Genomic DNA, 27445 nt, shown 5'->3' on the forward strand with positions numbered 1-27445 from the left:
TATAAAGACTAACTAAACTTTCATCAAATATTATTCACTATCCTCATAATCCTCGAGTCATCTGTTGATTAAAAATTCATCTGTCTCTGCTTGAATATCTTTGCTTCTGGGTATAAGGATTTCAAAATGCTCTCAATCTTTCGAGAAAAGAAATTCATCTCGGTCTTAAATGCACACACTTACCTGAGCTAGAAAGGAAGAGCCAGTCTCGTCAGCCTGAGCTATTGAAGGTGTTTGAGCAGAATCCTCACCAGCACCACAATCATGGAAATGTGATAGCTTGTTTTCATGTGCCTGTTAGTTCCAATGGGAAAAGTAGAAAACAATCTTCATAAATGGCAAACAAAAGGCAAAATAAAAAAGCCAAAGGTATTATTATGAGTTTGTGAAAAATAAAATAAGCATAATATATACATAAAACAGGCAACAAATTAATAACATGATACCTTTTCAAGCTAATTGAAAAATAACATTCCCTTATCTGCTGGCCTAGAATCTTGATTGAATTCAGTGGGATTTCAGATCCAATGTGATGTCTTATTAGCTGTGCACGGTACTGCTGGAGAATCCAATAAAGGGTATAATCTGTCATTGGAATCCATATGAATTCCAAGGTTGGAGGGCTGTCGAAGATGCGGCATCATCTGTTAGCATGCCTTGGATTTCTGCATTCAGCATGGATTGATATTGCAATGGTACCACCAATTTGTGCTGGCAAGGTTCAGCTGAATTCTTTTTTCTGGGTTGTCTGCTGCTGAAACAATTGTGCAATATAATATTGTCTGCTACTGTAGCAATGGATAGTGGAATGCCATCGTTTTCAGTATTTCGCCTATGTCACAGTCATGGAACTGTGACAGGATGTGATTCTCTGCCTGCTGCCTTTTGATGTGAAAAGTAAAAATCATATTTTATACAAACTCTTCAGACACATTTTACAGAATAACGAACAGCTGGTAATAATTTTCAGAGTGTCACTAAATTAAATTTTTGAGCCTTGCTGACATTTACAAAACACTTTGTCTCTTTTGTTTCTATTTAAGGTCATCATCAGAACCTCTGTTGAATTACAACATTGTGACATGCAGCCAGCTGTTAGCCTACAAATATGTATGTGTTAATGAGCTGCAGCCTTTGAGAAGTATGTTAACATCAGTGACTTAATCTGAGTATACCCTTGACTACCAACGATGCTTCTAGTTATCAATAGTTCTGCATATAGCAACATATATATTTTAGAGTATTCGGCATAAAATAAATATTCAACTACCAGTAAATATTGTCTATATTTTGAATTCAATACCTTCAAAATCAAATTATGAAATAATCTTGACATTCTATTGTTCAAAGGTCTTAAATATGCCAAGGTGCTAAGATCCATGGCTTTGTCTGTCATGTCTTCCCATTGGAATCTATCAAATCACATACCATTGTCTTTAACAAACCCTTTCTGTGATGGTAGTTTATTATCATGCTTGACATGTTTGCTGCCTTTGAAATAGTCAATCATTCCACCTTGCTTCAAAACATCAATTGCTTGATTTTATAATACTTGTATGCTTCTTTTCTTGCAAACCTGAGCTCATGACAGCGTCCCTGACGACTGGTTCTCTTCTAAGCAGTGTACCGTTCTACCTAGATTCCCGCTTTTTTATCTTGTCTAATCATTTCTCTTTTTCGTCACAATATTCCTGCTACTTTAAAGTCTAATGACATATATTCAACTAGTGTTACAGTACCTTGGCCCATTTCCATTTCCAGGATTGTCTGTGTTAGCACCAGCAGGTGTTCAGCTTGAAAGCCAAATTGGAGCTGGCAATTTGAGATCAGATATGATAATGGAAACACACAACAAAATCCAGAAAGTTATGATGCCTGGGAACAATAGAAACTTGGCTCATGGTTTCAGAACCTGCTTATCCTCTGAAGGCAGAGGGAGGTAGTACATGCAGTGTATTCTGCCTGGAGGTTGGAAACCAGTGGTGTTCAGGGACATCTACTCTTTCTGATTTTGATAAGTGTCTTGGATGCGGAAGTGGGTTAATAAGTTTGTAAATGACATGAAGTTGGTGGTGTTTTGGATCATGTGGAAGGTTGTTGTAGGTTACAGTAAGGTGTAGACCGGATTCAGAGCTGGGTAGAGAAATGGAGTTTAATCTTGAAAGGTAATACACTTGAAAGATCGAACTTAAAGGCAGAGTACAAGCATAATAGGATTCTTAGTAGAGTTGAGGAACAGAAGGACTTTGGGGCCCAGGTCCATAGATTCCTCAAAGTTGAGACGAAGGCTTATGGTGTACTGAAATTTATTTATCAGGGGATAGAGTTCCAGAGCCACAAGGTAAAGTTGCAGCTCTAATAACCTCCGTTTAGACCACAGGGCTGCGTCCAATTCTGGTTGCCTTATTATAGGAAGATTTAGAGAGGAGATTTACCTGCTGCCCAGATTAAGAACATTTCTCATGAAAGAAAGTTGAGTGAGTTAGGGCTTTTCTCTTTGGAGTGAAGGAGGCTAAGAGGTAACTTCAAAGAAATGTATATAGGAAAGGCACAGAAAGAGAGTTAGCCAGCATGTTTTCTCCCGCAGGGCAGTAATGGCTAATACCAGAGGACAGTTGTTTAAGGTGAATGAAAGAAAGTTTAGGGGAAATGTCAGAGTTCAGTTTTTTACATTGTGTTTGGTGGGTACCTGGATTTGACTGCCGGGATGGTGGTAGTGGCTGACACAATAGGGATATTTAGGAACTCTTAGATAGGCACATAGATGTAAGAAACTTGAGGGTTGTGAGCTGTGTATCAGGGAAGTGTTAGATTGATCAAAGGGCAGGTTTATGTAGTATTGTGTAGAAGTCTTCAGCACACACATATACAGGTGTTTATATAAAGTCCCTAAGACTTTTGCACAGTACTGCATTGTCAACATGGAATGAAAAGCAACTTTGTAAATCTGGCAGGAGCAAAGGATTTTGAGAGTGGGGGGGTGGAGCGTTGGCAGGAGGGTTGTAGTAAGGGTAGCAGAGAAGGTGTGCCGGGGTGTAGAGTGGCGCAGGTGTAGACTCACCCAGCCTTAAGACACCAGGCAAGATAATTTGATTCCAAACAATTGGTTTATTGATCATTACAGAATGTCTCTCTGGTGCTTCCTGCTCCCTTCCCCTTTTTCCAACCATGATTAACAGAAGAGGGCATAGTTTTAAGGTGCTTGGAAATAGGTACCGAGCGGATGCAGAGGTAAGTTTTTCACACAGAGAGTGGTGGGTGCGTGGAATGCACTGCCAGCGATGGTGGTAGAAGTAGATACAATAGGGTCATTTAAGAGCCTCTTAGATAGGTACAGTACATGGAGATTAGAAAAATAGAGGGCAATGTGCTAAGGAAATTCTAGACAGCTTCTAGAGTAGGTTACATGGTTGGCACAACATTGTGGGCCAAATGGCCTGTAATGTGCTGTAGATTTCTATGTTCTATATTCTATGATTCCGCTCTTCCTGCCCCCTTCCCACTCTTAGTCCACAACAGACATCCTCATCAAAGTCAGGATTATCATCACTCACATATGTCATGAAATTTGATTTACACATAAAATTAGCACAGTACTCTGCAAACATCTTAAGCAGCCTAGCTATATACATATATGTGCCTAAGGCTTTAGCACTGTACTGTACATGTCTGCACGATATGGTCGGATTACCTGTACTGGGCTGTTCCGTTCCACATTCTAGCTTCTATGTTTTCAAACACATTGGATGTAATTTGCACCATGGCAATGCTAGGCACGAGGGAACATGCTGCTTTATTGGTGTGTAGTATTGCTAATAGAAGCCAGTTGGAGGGTGAAATTTTAAGTAGACACGAATCAATTGTGACCGGATTCATTTTGCACCGACAAGCTAGCACATATTGATTTTTTAGAGATTTAAAGGAGGTACTGACACCCCATCAACTGCTCTTCCAGCAGCTGAAGATAAATCCCGAATCTGAAGTCCTGTAATGAAATGTATCTTTGTTCCATGAGGCTTGTCTCCTGAGCACAGGAGATGGAGGTAGGGTCTAGCTCTCTCTCTCTCTCTCTCTCAAGAGCCTTCTAATTTTACTTGATGGAACTAAAAATACATGTAGTTCTGGTCATGTACTGTGGTATTACTCATTCCCTATCTAAGATGTGCCTGTGTCAGGACAGGGAATAAAATTAATGCCAAACACAAGAGATTCTACAGATGCTGGAAATCTTGATCAATGTGCAATAGACATAAAATGCTGGAAGAACTCAACAAATCAAGTAGCATCTATGGAGGGAGATAAACAGATAGCATTTTGAACCCACAAATCACCTTGAAGGGTTTTGGCCTGAATTGCCAAATAATTTCCAAGATGAGTTTGATAAAAATGGAAATGGACTTCTGATAAAGAAAAGGTTTTACCTTTATTAATAGCATTGATGATATATTGTTCAAATTTTCAAAACTCCACTTGCTATCAGAAACAATTTTAATATCATCCTCATCATTATGTGTCAAGTCATAAAATGTGGGCGAACATGATCTTTGACCATGATTGTTCTTGGCAAATTTTTCTACAGAAGAGATTTGCCATTGCCTTCTTCTGGGCAGTGTATTTACAAAACAGGTTACTCCAGCCATTATCAATACTCTCCAGCAATTGTCTGCCTGGCATCAGTGGCTGTATAACCAGGATTGTGATAAACACCAGCCGCTAATGTGACCATCCACCATCTGATTTTAATAGCAGGATGATGTCAAGAGATGTTTGGACGCTGGAGCAGGGATCCAATCACAGACCCAGTACTCTGCACACAGTGATATGAATTGAGTAACAAATCCCGAGGTGCAAACAAAGCCGGCATCAAAGTTCAGGCAGAGATCAAAATATCCAGAGATACCCAAAAATCAGAATCGGGAAACAGGCAGAGTCGCTATTCAGACAGACAGAGTACAGATACAAAGGCTCAGGAAAATTCACTGGCACAATCTGGTAACAAACAGGTGAAAACACAGGACTAAAATACACTGAGCAATAAACAGAGAGGCAGATGATAGGTGGAGCACAATGAGATAGAAGCGGCAGCAAAACAGGTAATAATGAGAAACAGGTGAGAGGCAGAGTACTCAGTAATACAGGGGCCGGAGTAGAGCAGGAGCGGGGACAGGAGCACATGGGGCATGAAAACAAACAAGAGCATGTTGCAATACAAAACCAGACTGATGGCTAGGGGGAAACACAAAAAAGACTAAGTTCAACTGGAGGTACTGACAAGAAATGGTAGTAAAACTCTAATGATCCATTTTTTCAGCATATTCTTGTGCTCCCTGTAGCACACTGAGTTCTGAGTCCAAACTTCCTTTAATCCCCTGGGGCCTAGGTCCTTTATTCTCATTAACCCTGTCTTAGCTTCTTCACGGTCTCCAACTCACCATGATCTTCGATTCCATGGTCCCACTAATACACTAAGGTACTCATTCCTGCATTCACTTTAACATACTTGGGTCCAAGTTCTGATGTTCCCATCAAAGTCCTCAATTCCCTTTAAATTTACTCAGTCCACTGAAAAAAATCTACATGTAAGCAGTTAATTAAAAGTATGTTGCAGTATAAATTGGAATACCTTCCAATAGTCCTGAAAATTTACCAGCCAGTACTACCAAAGTCCTGAACATGACAGATTAGAATTTTAATCACCATGCTTAATAAAAAAAAGTGTAGGGTGACCTACTCATTTCTTATTGAAGATTAGTGTTCAATTTAAATGAATGTTCCTGCTGCATTATATCAGCATGCCGTCTGCTAGACAGTTTTGAATCAGTCATAAGTCAGATGCATAATGAATCCTTCTTATACTCAATCACTCATGCTTGAGTTCAGGTTCTGTATGGGAACTGGGAATGCAAAAATAATGGCATAACTCGTGGATTTCCTGCACCATTGTTCATTGTGAACAACAGGATATTCTTCTGCCTTTTCTGTTTATATGCTCTGTGTTGTTGCTATGTTCTATTGAGATTATCTTTGAATCTTCGCGGTGTTCTGTGGTTGTCCATTGTTTTATGCTCTAGGGGATAGACCGCTGTAATATGGTGCTCCTGCTGTTAGATATGTATTCACATTATGTTATATTGTCTTACATGTTCACTTTTCTTGTATAACATTCAATTTCTCACATCATTTTTCCACTGCTGTATGCCTTGACTGGCCACTATTCACTGTTGGGTTTGTCATTTAATTCTACTTGTGCGCTGCTTTTTAAGTAGCTGCTTCTTCTGACTTTTTTTAAACTTTTTTTGTTTACAAACTTTTACTTTGTGTCACAGTCTGATGACAATTGTCAGTGATGCGCATTCATACCATATGACAGTGTTTCAAATCTTTAGCCTCCTGAGCCCAAACTCTTGCTTACGTGCTTATCACGGTTGTAGATGTGTATCATTAATTGTATCTGCTGCACTATCATCCTTAGGTGATTTTCCTCAATGTTATAGTTAACCTGCTGGCAATGATTCCTTAACCTTTTGCCATTCCTATATAACATTTTGAGCATTGCAAATTACAAATTACCAACCTTAGCCCAGTCCTGGTGATTTATCAATTTGAAGTTCAACCTCTTACCTCTACTTCAATATTATCAATTTTTAAAAAAAAAATCCAGTATCTTATTTATTTCCTCATTCATTTGTTTCTTCTCTGATGAAAACTGATGTGAAGTATTCAATTCATACTTATACAATGCTTTTGGCATCCACGTGCAAATTCCCATTTTTGGTTTTAATAGATTCCACTCTGCAATGAAACTAGTATTTTACTATTAATATGTCTGATTCATTTTTATTTATGCTTTTAAGCTTTATACCCACTTTGTTTCTTTTACATTTCTTCAGCCCCAGATTCTTTTAGAGCGCAGAACATAAATCAGAGAGCAGTACAGCAGAAGAACAAGTTCTCTGGTCCACAATGTTGTCTCATCTAATTAAATTAGTAATCAAGTATCCAATTAAACTTGCCCTTCTGCCTGCACCATGACAATATCCCTCCATTTGCTGTACATTTATGTGCATAAGAGCCCCATGAATGTCTCAATTGTATTTGCCTCCACCAACAGACCAGGCACCCACCACTCTCTGTGTGAAAAAAACTTACCCCTGCTCATCTCCCTTGAACTTACCCCCTCTCATCCTCAATGTATGCCCTCTGGTATTAGCAATTTCAACCCAGGGAAAAAAGATACTCCCTGTCTCCCTTAATCATATAAACCTCTATCAGATCTCCCCTCAGCCAGCACGGTTTCAGGAAAACAAACTAATTCTGGCCAACTTCTCTTTATAGCACATGTCCTTTAATCCAGGCAGCATCCTGGTAAACCTCTTCTACATCCCCTCCAAAGCCTCGACATCTTTTCTACTTCAGATGCAACCTAGCTAGAGTTCTATAAAGATACAACATAAGTTCCTGACTCTTGAACTCAGTTCCTCGATTATTAAAGGCAAGCAAGCCATGTGCCTTCTCTACCATCCTAATAACCCATGTAGCCACTTTCAGGGAGCTAGGGTCTTGGACCCCAAGATCTTTCTGCACTTCAACATAGTTAAAGGTCTTGCCTTTAACAGCCTTCTGTCCCTTTACATTGGATCCCTTCACGTTTTGCAGGTTAATAACACAAACAGCAGAGGAGAGGTTCAAGTACAGATTCCTACTGAACACCAACAGTCAGAGGCCTCCATAAGTCCATTGACTACCTCTTGAAGCCAATTCTGAATTAATTGTGAACTCCAGGCATCTTGCTCTTCTGAATGAGTCTCCCATGAGGGACCTTGTAGATAACACTCAGAGCTCAACCTTCATCAATCACCTTTGTCACTTTCTTGAAAAAATTAGTCAAGATATGACTTTACCTGCAGAAAGTAAAGCTGAATGCCCCAAATTAGGTTATGATTTTCCTATCTCAAGAATCCTTCCCAGTAACTTCCCTACCATGGATGTGTGACTCACTGGTCCATGGTTTCCTGGATTATCCCTATCTCCCTTCTGAATAATAATGGAATATCATTAGCTACTAGCCAGTCCTCTTTATGGCCAAAGTGAACATGACGATTTTGGTCAAAGCCCCGGCAATCTCATCTCTTGACTTTTTTAATAAACTGGAGTATTTCCCATCAGGCTCTGGAGACATCCTCCTTAATGCCCTATAATAAATCTAATTACTTATATCTTCTTTATCTCAAAATGCCATAACAAATTAGCACACCCCTCACTCTTCTCTCTATCCTCCACATGCTTCTGCTTGATAAATACTGATGCAAAACATTCATTTAGGACCTTACTGACATAATTCACCTCCAAACATGTGTTCCCTCCTCAACCATTGAGTGGTTCTATGCACTCCCTAGTTAATCTTTTGCTCTTGATATATGTGCCGAATGCCTTATATAACCATATAACCATATAACAATCACAGCACGGAAACAGGCCATTCCGGCCCTCCTAGTCCGTGCCGAACTCTTAATCTCACCTAGTCCCACCTACCTGCACTCAGCCCATAACCCTCCACTCCTTTCCTGTCCATATACCTATCCAAAGTGATCATTAATGGAGAATGTGTGGAGCAGGTTAAGACCTACAAGTATCTGGGAGTACAGTTAGACGAGAAGCTAGACTGGACTGCCAACACAGATGCCTTGTGCAGGAAGGCACAGAGTCGACTGTACTTCCTTAGAAGGTTGGCGTCATTCAATGTCTGTAGTGAGATGCTGAAGATGTTCTATAGGTCAGTTGTGGAGAGCGCCCTCTTCTTTGTGGTGGCGTGTTGGGGTGGAAGCATTAAGAAGAGGGACGCCTCACGTCTTAATAAGCTGGTAAGGAAGGCGGGCTCTGTCGTGGGCAAAGTACTGGAGAGTTTAACATCGGTAGCTGAGCGAAGGGCGCTGAGTAGGCTACGGTCAATTATGGAAAACTCTGAACATCCTCTACATAGCACCATCCAGAGACAGAGAAGCAGTTTCAGCGACAGGTTACTGTCGATGCAATGCTCCTCAGACAGGATGAAGAGGTCAATATTCCCCAATGCCATTAGGCTTTACAATTCAACCGCCAGGACTTAAGAACTTTTTTAAAAGCTATTATTAATGCTTTTTGAGATAGTGATTTAGATGCATATCATATTTTTTACTGAGTTAAGTATTGTATGTAATTAGTTTTGCTACAACAAGTGTATGGGACATTGGAAAAAAGTTGAATTTCCCCATGGGGATGAATAAAGTATCTATCTATCTATCTATCTAATTTTACCATAAATGACACAACTGAACTGGCCTCTACTACTTCTACAGGAAGCTCATTCCACACAGCTATCACTCTCTGAGTAAAGAAATACCCCCTCGTGTTTCCCTTAAACTGTTGCCCCCTAACTCTCAAATCATGTCCTCTCGTTTGAATCTCCCCTACTCTCAATGGAAACAGCCTATTCACGTCAACTCTATCTATCCCTCTCAACATTTTAGATACCTCGATCAAATCCCCCCTCAACCTTCTACACTCCAATGAATAGAGACCTAACTTGTTCAACCTTTCTCTGTAACTTAAGTGCTGAAACCCAGGTAACATCCTAGTAAATCGTCTCTGCACTCTCTCTAATTTATTGATATCTTTCCTATAATTCGGTGACCAGAACTGTACACAATATTCCAAATTTGGCCTTACCAATGCCTTGTACAATTTTAACATTACATCCCAACTTCTGTACTCAATGCTCTGATTTATAAAGGCCAGCATTCCAAAAGCCTTCTTCACCACCCTATCTACATGAGACTCCACCTTCAGGGAACTATGCACTGTTATTCCTAGATCTCTCTGTTCCACTGCATTCCTCAATGCCCTACCATTTACCCTGTATGTTCTATTTGGATTATTCCTGCCAAAATGTAGAACCTCACACTTCTCAGCATTAAACTCCATCTGCCAACGTTCAGCCCATTCTTCTAACCGGCATAAATCTCCCTGCAAGCTTTGAAAACCCACCTCATTATCCACAACACCTCCTACCTTAGTATCATCAGCATACTTACTAATCCAATTTACCACCCCATCATCCAGATCATTTATGTATATTACAAACAACATTGGGCCCAAAACAGATCCCTGAGGCACCCCGCTAGTCACCGGCCTCCATCCCGATAAACAATTATCCACCACTACTCTCTGGCATCTCCCATCTAGCCACTGTTGAATCCATTTTATTACTCCAGCATTAATACCTAACGACTGAACCTTCTTAACTAACCTTCCATGTGGAACTTTGTCAAAGGCCTTGCTGAAGTCCATATAGACTACATCCACTGCCTTACCCTCGTCAACATTCCTCGTAACTACTTCAAAAAATTCAATAAGGTTTGTCAAACATGACCTTCCACGCACAAATCCATGCTGGCTACTCCTAATCAGATCCTGTCTATCCAGATAATTATAAATACTATCTCTAAGAATACTTTCCATTAATTTACCCACCACTGATGTCAAACTGACAAGTCTATAATTGCCAGGCTTACTTCTAGAACCCTTTTTAAACAATGGAACCACATGAGCAATACGCCAATCCTCCGGCACAATCCCCGTTTCTAATGAGATCTGAAAGATCTCCGTCAGAGCTCCTGCTATCTCTACAGAAACTTCCCTCAAGGTCCTGGGGAATATCCGGTCAGGACCCGGAGATTTATCCACTTTTAAATTTCTTAAAAGTGCCAGTACTTCCACCTCTTTAATTGTCATAGGTTCTATAACTTCCTTACTTGTTTCCCACACCTTACACCATTCAATATCCTTCTTCTTAGTGAATACCGAAGAGAAGAAATCGTTCAAAATCTCTCCCATCTCCCTTGGCTCCACACATAGCTGACCACCCTGATTCTCTAAGGGACCAATTTTATCCCTCACTATCCTCTTGCTTTTAATATAACTGTAGAAGCCTTTCGGATTTACTTCCACCTTATTTGCCAAACCAAACTCGTAACTTCTTTTAGCTTTTCTAATCTCTTTCTTAAGCTTCCTTTTACATTCTTTATATTCCTCGAGCAATTCCTTTACTCCATGCTGCCTATATCTATTGTAGACATCCCTCTTTTTTCGAACCAAGTTTCTAATATCCCTTGAAAACCATGGCGCTTTCAAACCTTTAACCTTTCCTTTCAACCGAACAGGAACATAAAGATTCTGTACCCTCATAATTTCACCCTTAAATGACCTCCATTTCTCTATTACATCCTTCCCATAAAACAACTTGACCCAATCCACTCTCTCTAAATCCCTGCGCATCTCCTCAAGGTTAGCCTTTCTCCAATCAAAAATCTCAACTCTAGGTCCAGTCCTGTCCTTCTCCATAATTATATTGAAGCTAATGCTATTGTGATCACTGGACCCGAAGTACTCCCCAACACATACATCTGTCAGCTGACCTAGGATTCTCTTTAATCGTACTTCTAAGGATTTGTCATGGCCACTCTTAACTTTCTTAATTCCCTCTTGGCTTCTTCATAATTGTCAAGTTCTATGTTTGATATTTGTTCCGTAAAAATTCCTTTTTCTTCCTGACTAAATTCACTACATGCAAGACCACTTACCTTGTCATCCTTTTCTTCCCTTTTTACTGAAACATATCTATACTGTACTCTGTGGACTTGCCCAAAACACAGCTGTTCCCAATTAACTCTCCTAGTTCCTACCTAATACTGTCATCATTTGCTGAGCTCCAAAGTAATACTCTCCTGGAAGGTCCATTTTTCCTTGATGCACCTAATAACTTCTGCCCCATCTGAATCTTTTGCACGAAGGAGTTCCAATCTATATTAGGGAAGATGATGTCACCCACCAGAACAACCCTTTTGTTTTTCAACTTTCCCTAATTTGACTTTATATCTGTTCCTCACTATCCAGATGGTTGTTTTAAAATCAGCCTGGTTCTCACTGTATTTCCAGATTTATTCTTGTCCTAAGTGGACATTTTTGCTTTATTTTCTTTGCTTTTTTTTGGCCCTTCAGGGACTTCTGGATTTCTTTACACTTCCTTTACCAGTCATGGGAACATGCTTCAACTATACGGGATTATTCCCTTCCTTAAACACAGCCTATTGTCCTGTTTTAATTTTTCTTATCAAATTTTTGTTGCATCTTCAAAACTTGACTCATCCAGCCTGCTTCATACTTCAAATCAGCCACAATATTCCTGTACCAAAGAACTTTACACCAATCAGAGCTAAGCAGCTACCACCCAGTGACACTGACGCCAAACATTATGAAGTGCTTTGAACGACTGGTAATGGCATAGATCAAAGTCCATATTTCAGGCACTCTGGACACTCCCCAATATGCTTACCAATCGAATGGCTCTACAATACATGCCAGAGCATCTGTCATGCGCCTGATCTCGGACACTTATGGCAGAATGCTGCTTCTGGAATTCAATTCAGCATTTAACAGCATTATCCCACAGACATCGGTGAACAAACCCTTACTCCTCAGTCTAAATATACCACTGTGCAATTGTGTGTTGGACTTCCTAACCAACAGATCTCAGACAGTTAGGTTACACAATAACTCCCCCCTCCTCATCATCTTCAACATTGGTGCCCCCTCGTGGCTGTGTGCTGAGCCCATTGCTGTACACTCTGCTCACTCGACTGCACAGTCACATATCTGAACATTGTCAAGTTCGACAGCCTACAGAGAGGAAGTGTAAAAGCTTGAGGCATTGTGCCAGGAAAATAACCTCTTCTTTGATGTGAATAAGACAAAGGTGATGGTTATTTACATCAGAAAAACTCACAACACTCACACCCCTCTTTACGTTGGTGGCATAGCAGCGGAAACTGTGGGCAGTTTCAAACTCCTGGGACTGCACATCTTGTACAACCCCTCATGGTCCCAGAACACATTCTACGCAATCAAGAGAGCTCACTAATGCCTTTATTTCAGAGGAGGCGGAAGGGAGCTGGGTTATGCAGATATATACTCATGTCCTTCTTTGGATGTGCAGTAGAAAGCATCCTAACATGCTATGTTGCTATTTGGAACAGAAACTGCACTATGGCACTATGGGTAGTGAACACTGCCCAACCCATTACTGGCAGTAGTTTACCCACCATCAAAGACGTATGTACACAAAGTGTACACAAAGTATGTACACAAAGTGTACAAAGTGGAAAGTATGTACACAAAGTGTACAATGTGGAAAAAGGCCAGTAACATCATGAAGGGTTCCACCCGCCCTGCTCATGGATATCAGGGTGGAAGCTATGTAGCATCCATGCCAGGACCACCAGTCTCAAAAACAATTGGTCTTCACAAGCAGTGAGGCTGATCACCACCTCCACTCACTAACCCAGCTTCCCACACCACCCACCACCATGGCCTTGTCATTTCCTGTCAGAGTCACCTTACGTACAGACACTCCTGTGCTTAGCATCACCTTATGGACATACAATCAATGCATACAAGTTATATTTTGTATTTATATTTCATGCATGTTTATTATTGTGTTTCTTTTTGTGTTGCATCAGATCCAAAGCAACAACCATTTTCTTCTCCTTTACACTTGTGTGCAGGAAATAGCATTAAATAATCTTGAATCTTCAGTCAATTTACTTGCATCAGATCCACTTTCATCCCATTGAAAATGACCTTCACTCAATTAATTATTTTTACTTTGGATTGCTTCTCATTTTCTGTGGAAAACCTAGATCTCATTAATATCTCCTCTACTGAAACTTGGTTTACTTGGCCCGCCTCCTCCTCAAAACCATATCAATGATGCTCCTTTCTCATTATGCCAGAAGCATATTGCTGAAAAAATAGCAGGAAATATCTTCAAAATTCTTCAGCTTCTTTTAACACTACTACCATCACTACTTAAATTTGAGTGATTAAAGGCCTCACATTATAACTTTCATATAGTTTTTGAAATGTTCTGTTATCTGTCTATAGGTTTACTGTTTTATATTCTATCATAGAAGATCAATAGAATGCATTGTACTCTCTAACCAAATAGATTCCTTCTTTGACTATCCGTGACATCTCTCTCCAGGACGAAAATATTCTCTTTAATCAATATTACAATTCCTCCTCCTTTCTGATGGTCATTCTTTTAAAACTTATTTAAAAAGTTACATGTGAAGTGCAGAAGGAATGTTTACTGAGAATATCAGCAAATTTAATATAGTAGAGACTGTAATATAGATGTATTATTGTATAGATTCTTTGTGATTTATAGATATGTTGGTCAAAATAATTTTCTTACCAAAATCCGATTTCACGACCGATGGACTTACTTTCATGGGTTCTACAACTCATGTTCTCAATGTTCATTTATTTATTTTTTATTTTTCTTTGTATTTACACAGTTTGTCTTTTGCACATTGGCTGTTTGTCCAGCATTGTGTGTAGTTTTTCATTGATTCCGTTGTGTTTCTTGGTACCTAGTTTGAAGGCCTGCAAGAAAGTGAATCTTAGGATTGTATATAGTGACGTATACGATACGTACTTTGACAACAAATTTACTTTGAACTTTGTACTTAGAATTGAACTTCTTTTCAAAGTAAAATAGGTTAACACAAATAAATAAAAAGTAAAATAAATAGTAGAATATTTCATAAAACACATTTATTCTTTGATTTGTTATCTGCTACCTCATGAATCCCATTGATATCAATGGGATTTCAGACCCTGCTTGGGTCAAGATGAAACAAGATCCAAGAGACAATGCTGCAAGTCTGCTGCTGGGATTGTGTTGGTATATCTAGCACCATTTATCCATGTCAGTACTCCATTGACACTCCCATCTAAATGACTCTGTTCTCAGGTCCATCAGAGAATAAAATGGTGTCACAATCCTGATTGAGAAGTTACAGAACCTGGACTTCTGTACCTCCCTCTGTAATTGGATCCTCGACTTCCTAAGCGGAAGACCACAGTCTGTGCAGATTGGTGATAGCATATCCTCCTCACTGACAATCAACACTGGTACACCTGAGGGGTGTGTGATTAGCCCACATCTCCACTCTTGATATACCCATGACTCTGTAGCTAGGCATAGCTCAAGTAACATCTAAAAATTTGCTGATGATACAACCATTCTTGGTAGAATCTCAGATGGTGATGAGAGGGGGTACAGGAGTGAGATATGCCAACTAGTGGACTCTCAACATCAGTAAGACAAAAGAGCTGATTGTGGACTTCAGGAAGGGTAAGACAAAGGAACATATACTAATCCTCATAGAAGGATCAGAAGTGGAGAGAGTGAGCACTTTCAGGTTCCTGGGTGTCAAGATCTCTGAGGATCTAACCTGGTCTCAACATATCAATATAGTTATAAAGAAGGCAAGACAGCAGCTATACTTCATTAGGAGTTTGAAGAGATTTGGTATGTCAACAAATACACTCAAAATCTTCAATAGATGTACTGTGGAGACCATTCTGACAGGCTGCATCACTGGTATGGCGGGGCAGGGGAACTGAAAGAAGCTGCAGAGGGTTTCAAATTTAGTCAGCTCCATCTTAGGTACCAGCCTACAAAGTACCCAGGACATCTTCAAGGAGTGGTGTTTCAGAAAGGCAGCGTCCATTATTAAGGAACCCAGCACACAGGGCATGCCCTTTTCTCACTGTTACTATCAGGTAGGAGGTACAGAAACCTGAAGGCACACACTCAGCGATTCAGGAACAGCTTCTTCCCCTCTGTCATCTGATTCCTAAATGGACATTGAAGCCTTGGACACTACCTTACTATTTTACTATATGTTATATCTGTTTTTGCATGATTTTTATTCTATTCAATATATGTATACTGCAATCTATTTATTTATTTATTATTATAATATTATTTTGTTTTTTTCTTCTTTATTATGTATTGAACTGCTGCTGCTAACTTTCATAACACATGCCAGTGATAATAAACCTGATTCTGATTCTAATATTGTAGGCAGCAGAATATAGAGGATTGGTCCCTGATAGTCTTTGGCAGTAAACAATCCTCTCAAATCTGACATGAGATTTTGAAGACATTTAAACACTTAAAATGGAAGTATGTTGTTGAAAAACAAAAAAAAATTAAACGTATCTAGATACTGTATAATTAAAAAAGAGTAAACTGAAACAAAACAAAAATCCTTTCCTTTCTTTTGACAATAATCCACAGGTCTACAATCATCACGAAAATCAGTATAGCTTCAGATTCTAAGAGAGAGTTGACCTGGAACAGAGTCCAAATGATGGTCCCCCAGTTTAATAGTGGGAAACAGCTGAGATTGAACTCTACTGGCAAAGGTGCATAGTGATGGATTTGATCTCCCAAATCTGTCAGCAAACTGCAGGCTCTTAGTGTCTGCTTTTAAATCTATGGCTTCAGTTTGAATAGCTAAATGGTGGTATTTCTTCTCAGAACTGTCAGAAAGATTCAGCCCATTTTTTTTTTACTTCATGTCTGCTTTACACACTTCTCTGAAGCCCTGAAGATACTTTCTCTCTTACTGCTTTAAATAATTAGAGCTGCTCCACCTGTGAACTCCAGATAGTAATGTATTCTTCAACTGCTTCTCAACAGTTCCCTGGTGTTCACCCAGTAAGGTATTAGCTTAATAAAACTCTTTGATAAAGTTCCAAGTTCCTTTGTCGGTTTTATTCCAAGACCTAAAGTTCAGAAAAGTTTACACATCACTTGTTTCCATTCAGAACAGAATTGCAAGTCTCTAATATAGAAATAAAAATTTTATTTTTCTGTGCGAAAGGTTAAATAAGCCAAACATAAGAACATCTCTTTGCTTTTAAATATTTTAATTATTGACTATCATAACTTTTACTAATTTTAAGAAGAAAGATTTATATGATATATTTCAGTGTTTGGAGCTGCAAGATGCTATTTTAAAATTCACTCAATACATTGTGCTTGCTGATAGTCCTGGGAGTAGAACAATGCAAAAAAAGAGTAAAAATGAAACAAGAAATAGATAGGAAATCTCAACATTATTTAAGCAGTAGTGATTGCCTATGGTGATATTGTTAAGATAAAATTAGTTAGCCATGACTTATTCTTCATTGTAGTAAATCAAGTGAAATATAAGGTATGAAAGATGTGTATAATGAAAATATAAGAGAGTATTAAAGTCTGTCGTATAAGTATAGCTATATATATATTATGTAAATTATGGAAATTTATGCTCATGATAATTTCCTTGTAGCATTTAGGAACTTTTAACTTGGAGAACAAAGATTAACCATGAATGGTTTTGATTTTTTTCTTTATTAGCATTTTTATTCCACAGGCATAAAGTATGAAATATTTTTGAACTGTCACAAGTGATTTTAAAAATCCTCAGAGTTCCAGTTTCAATAAAGAAAGGGCTTGCCAGGCTTATGAAACCAAACCATAGTGTGAGAAAGGACTGAATCTGGAACTAAAACTTTTGGTGTTAAAATACTAAATACTGAAAATACTCAGGTGGTCACACAATATCTGTAGAGGGAACACCAGAGTTAATACTTTCATCACACCCTTCAGGTGCTGCTTGACCTGTTGAGAATTTTAATCAATTTTTGCTTGAATTTCAGTTTCCCAGACTGAGTAGCATTTTACTTTAATATTAAGATTTTGGAGCTGGAGGGGTTATTTTGAATTTTCTGTATCTGGTGATGATAGTTTCAAAATGAATTTGACAGCCAAGCAATCTCTGTTGGTGTTCTGGCTCTATTTTGCAGGGCTCAATCAGTGTGTTCCCAAAGCAGCCTTTCCTAGTGACAAAAAATATAGAAATAGAATACTGAATTGGATTTCAGATTGGATCTGGTCAACAACCAGGTTTATTGAAGAATTCTGTCAATCATGGAAATAATTTGGATTATGATACACACAGTATGTTATTTTAACTATTTGTGATGTAAAATGCTTTTGAACATAAATCAGGATTTATCTTGAGGACTTTCTAGAAGACCATATCCCCCAGTTGCACCTGGAAATTTGTACTCTGCTAGATAGGTTCAAGGTGTTTGCCAAATGTTAGGGATAGTTTTAAATTTGCTGCTTTTAATCCTTGACTGAAATTCTTTTGTCAGATTCATTTGCTTTGATGACTGATTTTGAACAAGATGTCAGAGCTTACATCTGGCTGCTCACCACTAGATACTAAGCATTCTGTGTATAGTACACACCTAATCTTTCATAGCCAGATAAATCATTCTGTAGCATTACAAGCTTCGCTTAAAAAGTATTGATTACTTATTGTGCCTTTATGGCCTTTTACAACAGTCTGGTACTGGTTTGATTTTGCGTTACCTTGTACTTCAGCTTCATTGTAGTGCATCTGTGTCGTCAAATCTTTTGTGTGATCTACTTGTTCATAACTATTCTTGTGATAGATAGATAGATAGATAGATAGATACTTTATTCATGCCCATGGGGAAATTCAACATTTTTTTCCAATGTCCCATACACTTATTTTAGCAAAACTAATTACATACAATACTTAACTCAGTAAAAATATGATATGCATCTAAAATCGCCCTCTCAAAAAGCATTAATAATAGCTTTTAAAAAGTTCTTAAGTAGACTTAAATACATTGAGTCCTAACCCCGGCACTATAACATATCTTACTCCTGGCCGTTGAATTGTAAAGCCGAATGGCATTGGGGAGTATTGATCTCTTCATCCTGTCTGAGGAGCATTGCATCGATAGCAACCTGTCGCTGAAACTGCTTCTCTGTCTCTGGATGGTGCTATGTAGAGGATGTTCAGGGTTTTCCATAATTGACTGTAGCCTACTCAGCGCCCTTCGCTCTGCTACCAATGTTATACTCTCCAGTACTTTGCCCATGACAGAGCCCGCCTTCCTTACCAGCTTATTAAGACGTGAGGCGTCCCTCTTCTTAATGCTGCCTCCCCAACATGCCACCACAAAGAAGAGGGGGCTCTCCACAACTGACCTATAGAACATCTTCAGCATCTCACTACAAACATTGAATGACGCCAACCTTCTAAGGAAGTACAGTCGACTCTGTGCCTTCCTGCACAAGGCATCTGTGTTGGCAGTCCAGTCTAGCTTCTCGTCTAACTGTACTCCCAGATACTTGTAGGTCTTAACCTGCTCCACACATTCTCCATTAATGATCACTGGCTCCATATGAGGCCTAGATCTCCTAAAGTCCACCACCATCTCCTTGGTCTTGGTGATATTGAGACGCAGGTAGTTTGAGTTGCACCATATCACAAAGTCCTGTATCAGTTTCCTATACTCTTCCTCCTGTCCATTTCTGACACACCCCACTATGGCCGTGTCATCAGCGAACTTCTGCACATGGCAGGACTCCGAGTTATATTGGAAGTCTGATGTGTATAGGGTGAACAGGACCGGAGAGAGCACGGTCCCCTGCGGCACTCCTGTGCTGCTGACCACCGTGTCAGACCTACAGTCTCCCAACCGCACATACTGAGGTCTATCTGTCAAGTAGTCCACTATCCAATCCACCATGTGAGAGTCTACTCCCATCTCCGTTAGTTTGTGCCTTAAGATCTTGGGCTGGATGGTGTTAAAGGCACTAGAGAAGTCCAGGAATGTAATCCTCACAGCACCACTGACCCCATCCAGGTGAGAGAGGGATTTGTGCAGCAAATACGTGATAGCATCCTCCACTCCCACCTTTTCCTTATACGCATACTGAAGAGGATCCTGGGCGTGCCTGGTTTGTGGCCTCAGATTCTGTATTATCAGCCGCTCCATGGTCTTCATCACGTGTGATGTCAAGGCAACAGGTCTGAAGTCATTCAACTCCTTTGGTTGTGGTTTCTTCAGTACTGGGACAATACAGGATGCTTTCCACTGTCTGGGTACTCTTCTCTGCTCCAGGCTCATGTTGAAGATGCGCTGTAGTGGTTCTCCCAGCTCAGTCGCACAGGCCCTCAGTAATCGTGGGGATACTCCATCCGGTCCAGCCGCCTTGCTGGTACAGATCTTCCTCAGTTGACCTTCCACCTGTGCAGCCGTAATCCTGGGCGTGGGCAAGGTCTCCTTGAATGGCTATTTTCCTGTGAGGGAAGTAAGAGGGAGGACGAGTAGAAAGACAAGCCTGGTGTGGAGTTCTGCGGTGAGGATGAGATTGTGCTGTCGAACCTATTGAAGAAGTTGTTCAGCTGGTTCGCTTTCTCCACATCTCCACTTATGTTTTCCCCCTGCTTTGCACCGCATCCGGTGATGATCTTCATCCCATCCCACACCTCCTTCATGCTTTTTTTCTGCAGCTTTTGTTCTAGCTTCCTCCTATACTGCTCCTTTGCCCCCCTTATCTGTACTCTGAGTTCCTTCTGAACACTTTTAAGCTCCAACCGATCACCATCTTGAAAGGCCCTCTTCTTCTGATTTAGGAGGCCTTTGATGTGACTAGTGATCCAGGGCTTATTATTGGGATAGCAGCAAACAGTTCTAACAGGAACAACAACATCCACACAAAAGTTAATATAGTCCGTTGTGCATTCAGTGACCTCCCCAACGCCCCTACAAAGCCCCCCTTGCAGTTCATCCCAGTTAGTAGTACCGAAGCTGTCTCTCAGGGCCTGTTCAGCTTCAGGAGTCCACTTTCTAAAAGAGCGTGTAGTAGTGGGATGCCTCATCACAATTGATTTATAACTGGGCTGTAACAAAACCAGGTTGTGATCAGCTTTCCCCAGTGCAGGCAGCGGGGATGCACTGTATGCATCCTCTACGTTTGAATACAGTAGGTCAATAGTCCTATTACCCCTGGTGTAACAATCCACATACTGGGAGAAAGCAGGTAGTGCCGTGATATTCGATAAACTCAAAATAATACCTGTGAGGAATGGATGTGAAAGCAATTGTAGTCCATCTAATTTGTCTAACATCTAGAATTACTTCATTGTTCTGGTAAATCATTTTCTTTATCTGATTCTAGTCAGATTCCAACAGACGGGAGGAATAATTCCAATGTCATTTAATGCTTCCATTTGTCTAAGATTAATAAATCTTCTCATACTTATGAATGCATATTAAATCTTCTAACTTTCTCTGTTATGATGAAAAGTTTAATTATTTCTCTTGTCTCTCGATCCTGGTAACATTGTTGATCTCTTATATCTGCTAACCATTAAAGCCTACGTTGCACTATTTTGGCAAATGTGGTATCTCAGTGCATGACAACGACAGATTTCTATCTGTGGCCAATAATTCATTTAGGTCTAGCATCTCTCTTTTCCCTGTAGAGGTCATGGCTCAGACTTAGATGTGTTTTCAGGTTTGTAGCGATGGTTCTGTGGACAGAGACGGGAATTAGGGGTCAGGTTGGGTTTAGGAACAGGAGTGTGGTGAAGCTGGAGGTCAGATTAGTGAATGGGGACAGGGATGTGGGGTTAAGGCAGAGACTAGGTGTCTGTTCCGTACACCGTGTTCGAACAGCAGTGATGTAAAAGGATGACGATAAACTACAGTCGATGTTGGGCTGCCCCGGTGGATGGGCCCCAGGATCAGATGTCTATGCGTGCAGAAGACAAGAGGGCCGATGAGTTGGCGAGCTTGGAGTTCAGGGTCCTGTCATCAATTAGTCCAGGGCTCGATGCCAAAGATTGTAGCCCTGAAGGTCAGTTGGAAGTCTGGAATTCTAAGTCTGAAAGCTGAAGACTGGAAGCCCAGAGATCTGGGGTTGGAGAACTCTCTATGTGTGTGGGTGGGTGGGTAGGAGAGAAGATAGAGGCTTGTTTTGCTGTTGTTTCTTTGTTACCTGTTGTATTCTGTTTTGTTGTTGTGTTCTGTGTTGTTCTGCTCAGCAGTGTGGACTTGCTACATTGGTGCTAGAATGTGTAGTGACCCTTGCAGACTGTTCCCGGCACATCCTTGGATGTGTTGGTTGTTAACATAAATGATGCATTTCACTGTATGCTTAGATATGCATGTGATTAATAAACCTGAATCTCAATCTCACATTTTCCCAAGTTTCTTTGCCACAATTTCTTCAATCTAGAATGCTGTCTGTTTTTCCTTCATGCACATTTGCTTTATTTTTGATACTGTATGTCTGTTTTGCAATTAAAGTTATGTACAACACCAGTTGGTCTTTTCCTTTTACTTTTGCATATTACATCTCATTTCATGCTATTGATGCAAACTGAGTTGTGTTTAAATTAACTATTGACCTGCAAACCTCCTCGTTCTAATGTCTTCTTAAAATATTCCCTCTATATCAGCCCACACTTTTATTTGATTTCATTCTTAGATCTGCTCAATAATCCTAACACAGACACCTAGAGTATTCACAGCAATGAAAGTGATGTACTTTATTAGAGATGCATTAGGAAGCTAAAGTATTCTTACATTTCAGTGCTACAAAGAGTAAAGATGTTACTTGGAGAAACACATTTTTTAATCTCATCAGAAGTACTAATTATTTTGATCTGTCCTCCAATTTGGACAGTTTAGTTAGCAGCTAATAAATTAGGTAGCAGCATAGAAACTGCAGCAGGTAATACCATCAGCTGCAGGTTTCCCTTCAAATCAAACACCATCCCAACCTAGAAATATATTGATATTTCTTTCTTCAAGATTAAGAGCATACACAAGGGTACCATGGGAATGATTTTACCAGAAATACCATCCACCAGGAATAAATAGTTTTATTTGCCAGGCTCCTGCTATTGGTGTTTTCATTTTAATGTCCATTGATTTCAATTGACCAGGCTTCTTTGATTCACACTCAATTAAAAGTTGCTTTGATGTGCAATGATTTTCATCTGATTTTTCAGATGTGATGGCCTTTTTACAGATTTAATTGGTTCACCTGGTCGTTGCAGATTAGGTTGCATTTCTTGATTTAGAAATTGGAGCTTTCTTCCATCTGACATGAGCAAATGTATTAGCCATGCATTGGCCATCTTTTTTTTTGAAATGCCGTATTTTTAAGTGCAAAATATTTCCTTCAAAGCATGGGCCTTTCTTTATATATTTGAAGTATTTCTGACATTTTCTTAATGAGATAAATACATTCCATCAATACAGAGTTAGCTTTTGTACAATTCCTTGCACAATAATAGAACGTGCTTTAGCAAATACAAGCAGAGAAAGTGAGCCTACTTTAGAGCATATCTAGACCAAATGACTTGTCATAGATGTTTGAACTAGCCATTTTACAATTCTGGTACTAAAGTTACTCATGGATTATGTATAATCTTATTGAAAATAAAATGAATGTGAAATCTGAATTGGGCAAATTTGCATAAATCTGGTGAAACTTGTGACCATGGAAAGATATCTACTTCAAAAGTTTGGTTGTATAACAATTTGTGAAACTAGTCATTTTAATCTATTTAACACAATTTCTTTCCTACTTAACTTTAACAATTTTTTTCTAGAGTTACGGAGATTCAATGAGTTAGTTATTTTCTAATGGTAATTTTTACGTAGCAAAGAAGACAGGCAAAATATACAATGGATATAGATCAGTTGCAGATATGGGTTGGAAAATGGCAGATGGACTTTAACCCGGCCAAATGTCAAGGGTTGCACCATGGTAGGTCAAATGTAAAGAGACAGTACAATGTTAACAGCAAGGCCCTTAACACTGTTGATGAGCAGAGGGATCTTGGAGTCCAAGTTCTCTGTAGCTCTCTGTAAGTGGCTACGCAGGGTGATAGGGTGGTCAAGAAGGCATACGGCATGCTTGCCTTTATGAGTCAAGGCACTATGTTCAAAAGTCAGGAAGTTAGTCATGAAGCAAGATGATGCCAGTGACCAATGATGACATGTTGCTCTCCTTCCTAATACACATTTTCTTCTGAACCACGACCGATTGTAGTCTGCAATTTCCATTTTAAGGATGTATTGAGTCAACTAAATGATCTGGTGCCTTTGCGATCTGCTGGTGTGGGAGGGGGAGAAGTTCCTTAACTGGTTCTATTCTGTTTCTTTGTTTTGTGGTTGCCTGCGAGAAAACAAATTTCAAGGTAGTATACTGTATACATACAGTGATAATAAATGTAATTTGAAATTTTGAACTTTGACGCTATGTTGCAGCTTTATAAACTCTAGTTAGGCTGCATCTGGAGTATTGCATGCAGTTCCAGTCACCCCACTATAGGAAGGATGCAGAGGGTGGTTTACTAAGATGCTGCCTGGATTAAAAGGCATGTTTTATAACGAGAAGTTGGACAAACTTGGGTTGTTTTCTCTGAAGTGGCAGAGGCTGACGGGAGATCTGATAAAGCTTTACAAGATTATGAGAGGCATAGATAGAATAGATAGACAGTATCTTTATCCAGGGTTTGAAATGTGTAATACCAGAGGGCTTGCATTTAAGGTGAAAGTGAGTAATTTCAAAGGAGATATAAAGGGAGCGTTTTTACACAGAGTGCTGCGTGTCTGGAATGCATTGCCTAGGATGGTAGGAGACCACTAGGGGTTTTTAAGAGACATTTAGATGGGCACATGAATGGAAGGGTATGGACATTGTGTAGGCAGAAGGGAATAGTTTAGTTAGCCATTCGATAACTAATTTAATTGATTCAGCACAATACTGTGGGCTGAAGGCTCTGTTCCTGTGCTCTACTCTTCTATGTCCCACTGCAAAATGGAGTGAAGGTTAACGTTAAGGTTTGCTTTAACTTCATTTTGAAAGCATTTGATTAAATTGGTTAATATGCGATCATAAATCAATGCTTTTGCACATGGCAGCAGAGCATACATTTAGCAATGTAAAGTAATGAAACAAATTAGGTCTCCACACAGAGGCATAATCTGACAGAAGTTAATAATGGTTCAAAGAGTGAGTAATTAGGACAGGCGTGGAAAGGAGCAGATTTTGAGAAGCATCAGAGTGTTGAGATATCCAATATAGTTAGCTATGAGAACACTCACTAAAGGGAGGCTATATTGCAACTAGCTACTCTGCATCAACTAGTTCACTTCCCTGCTTATTCTCCACACAAAGTTTATCTGCCAATACCCCCACCCTCTTCTCTACCAAGGAGGAGAGAACAAAGCAGTTTAAACCTATTTTCGTGATACACATTTAAATCCAGACAAAATTTTGAAAATAAATTTAAACCTCACAGAGAATTTTTATTTTAAAAACATTTCCAAATTGCAAACAATTTCTAAAACGCAAAGGATTTCCAAAACACAGATATCATTGCTATAAGCTAAAAGGACATATCAATAAAGTATATGAATGAATCGCTCATCGCAGAAATCGAAGGCAGAGGAATAGATCCTAGTCTCCTTGTCTTTATGTTGTCCTCTTGATGTTCTTTAACCATTCCTAATAAACCTGAACTTTACTTTACTTTACTTTATTGTCACCAAACAATTGATACTGGAGCATACAATCATCACAGCGATATTTGATTCTACGCTTCGCGCTCCCTGAAGTACAAATCAAAGTAAATATAATAAAAATTTAAATTATAAATCATAATTAGAAAATATAAAAGGGAAACTAAGGTAGTGCAAGTCAAGTCCGGAAGGATATTTGGAAGGTACAGCCCAGATCCGGGTCAGGATCTGTTCAGCAGTCTTATCACAGTTGGAAAGAAGCTGCTCCCAAATCTGGCTGTACGAATCTTCAAGCTCCTGAACCTTCTCCCAGAGGGAAGAGGGATAAAAAGTGTGTTGGCTGGGTGGGTCGTGTCCTTGATTATCCTGGCAGCACTGCTCCAACAGCATGCGGTGTAAAGTGAGTCCAAGGATGGAAGATTAGTTTGTGTGATGTGCTGGGCTATGTTCACGATCTTCTGCAGCTTCTTCCGGTCTTGGACAGGACAACTTCCATACCTAGAAGAATGCTTTCTATGGTGCATCTATAAAAATTAGTGAGGGTTTTAGGGGCCAGGCCAAATTTCTTCAGCTTTCTCAGGAAGTAAAGGCGCTGGTGGGCCTTCTTGGCAGTGGACTCTGCTTGGTTAGACCAAGTCAGGTCATTTGTGATATTCACCCCGAGGAATTTAAAACTTTTGACCTGTTCCACCTGTGCACCACTGATGTAGATGGGGTCGTGCAGTCCGCTACTCCTTCTGAAGTCAACAACCAATTCCTTTGTCTTGCTGATGTTGAGGGATAGGTCATTGTCTTCACACCATGCCACCAGGTTCTTAATTTCCTCTCTGTACTCAGACTCATCATTACCCAAGATACGGCCTACAATTGTGGTGACATCAGCAAACTTATATATTGAGTTCGACGGAAACTTGGCTAGACAATCATGGGTGTACAGTGAGTACAGCAGGGGGCTGAGTACACAGCCTTGTGGGGCACCGGTTCGAAGAGTGATTGTAGAGGAGAGCTTGTCCCCTATTTTTACAGCCTGGGTCCTGTCTGTGAGGAAGTTGAAGATCCAGCTACAGATCTGAGTGCTAAGACCCAGGTTCCGGAGCATAGGAATCAGTTTATTTGGAATGATGGTATTAAAGGCAGAGCTGTAGTCGATGAAAAGGAGCCTTACATATGCATCTTTATTCTCCAGGTGTTCTAAGGAGGAATGTAGTGCCAGAGAGATGGCATCTGCCGTTGACCTGTTGCGAATTGCAAAGTGTCGAGGTTGACCGGTAGGTTATGGTTGATGTGTGCCATAACCAATTGCCCGAAGCACTTCATAGCAATTGATATCAGAGCCACAGGTCGATAGTCATTCAGGCATGCCACCTTGCTTTTCTTCGGCACTGGGATTATCGTTGCCTTCTTAAAACATGAGGGGATCTTAGACTGAAGCAGGGAGCAGTTAAAGATGTCAGCAAACACTCCAGCTAGCACACTTGCACAGGCCCGGAGAACCCGTCCCGGGACACCATCTGGGCCCGTCGCCTTCCTTGGATTTATCTTCAAGAAGGCTATTCTAACGACTTCCTCGGTGCCGATAAATCTCAATGCCACCAGGTCCGGTTCATTCGGAGGGGGCAGGACACTCCTCTTCTGTTCGAATCTTGCATAGAATACGTTAAGTTCGTCAGGAAGAGAAGCACGACAGTTATTGATATTCCCAGCCTTTTCTTTGCGCCCAGTGATCTCATTTAGACCCTACCATAGTCTACTGGCATCCCTCTGGTTAGCCTGGGCTTCCAACTTGGCTCAATATTGCCTCTTGGCACCCTTAATGGCTTTCCGGAATTCACACCTGGATTCCATGTAGCGACTGGTATCTCCGGACCTAAAACCGCAGTTCTAGCCTTCAAAAGGGACTGAACCTCATAATTCATCCAAGGTTTCCGGTTAGGGAATACCCGGATCGTCTTACGAGACACACAGTCCTCTGTGCATTTCCAGATAAAGTCCGTGACAGCTGAGGCATACTCATCGAGGTTAGCTGCCGAGTCCTTGAATACTAACCAGTCCACCGATTCAAAGCAGTCACGGAGGACCTCATCTATTTCCTCTGTCCAACGCGACACCACTTTTGACACTGTGACGTCCCACTTCA

The 27445-nt window shown here is 40.1% G+C and overlaps 1 protein-coding gene across 3 annotated transcripts in view; it reads left to right on the top strand.

The window, feature by feature from the left end:
• Positions 1 to 27445, top strand: part of thsd7ba (thrombospondin, type I, domain containing 7Ba) — a 976604-nt gene that overhangs the window by 511354 nt on the left and 437805 nt on the right. The window lies entirely within an intron of this gene.

This window comes from Hemitrygon akajei, chromosome 2 (genome assembly GCF_048418815.1).
Source record: "Hemitrygon akajei chromosome 2, sHemAka1.3, whole genome shotgun sequence".
Classification (NCBI taxonomy): Eukaryota; Metazoa; Chordata; class Chondrichthyes; order Myliobatiformes; family Dasyatidae; genus Hemitrygon; species Hemitrygon akajei.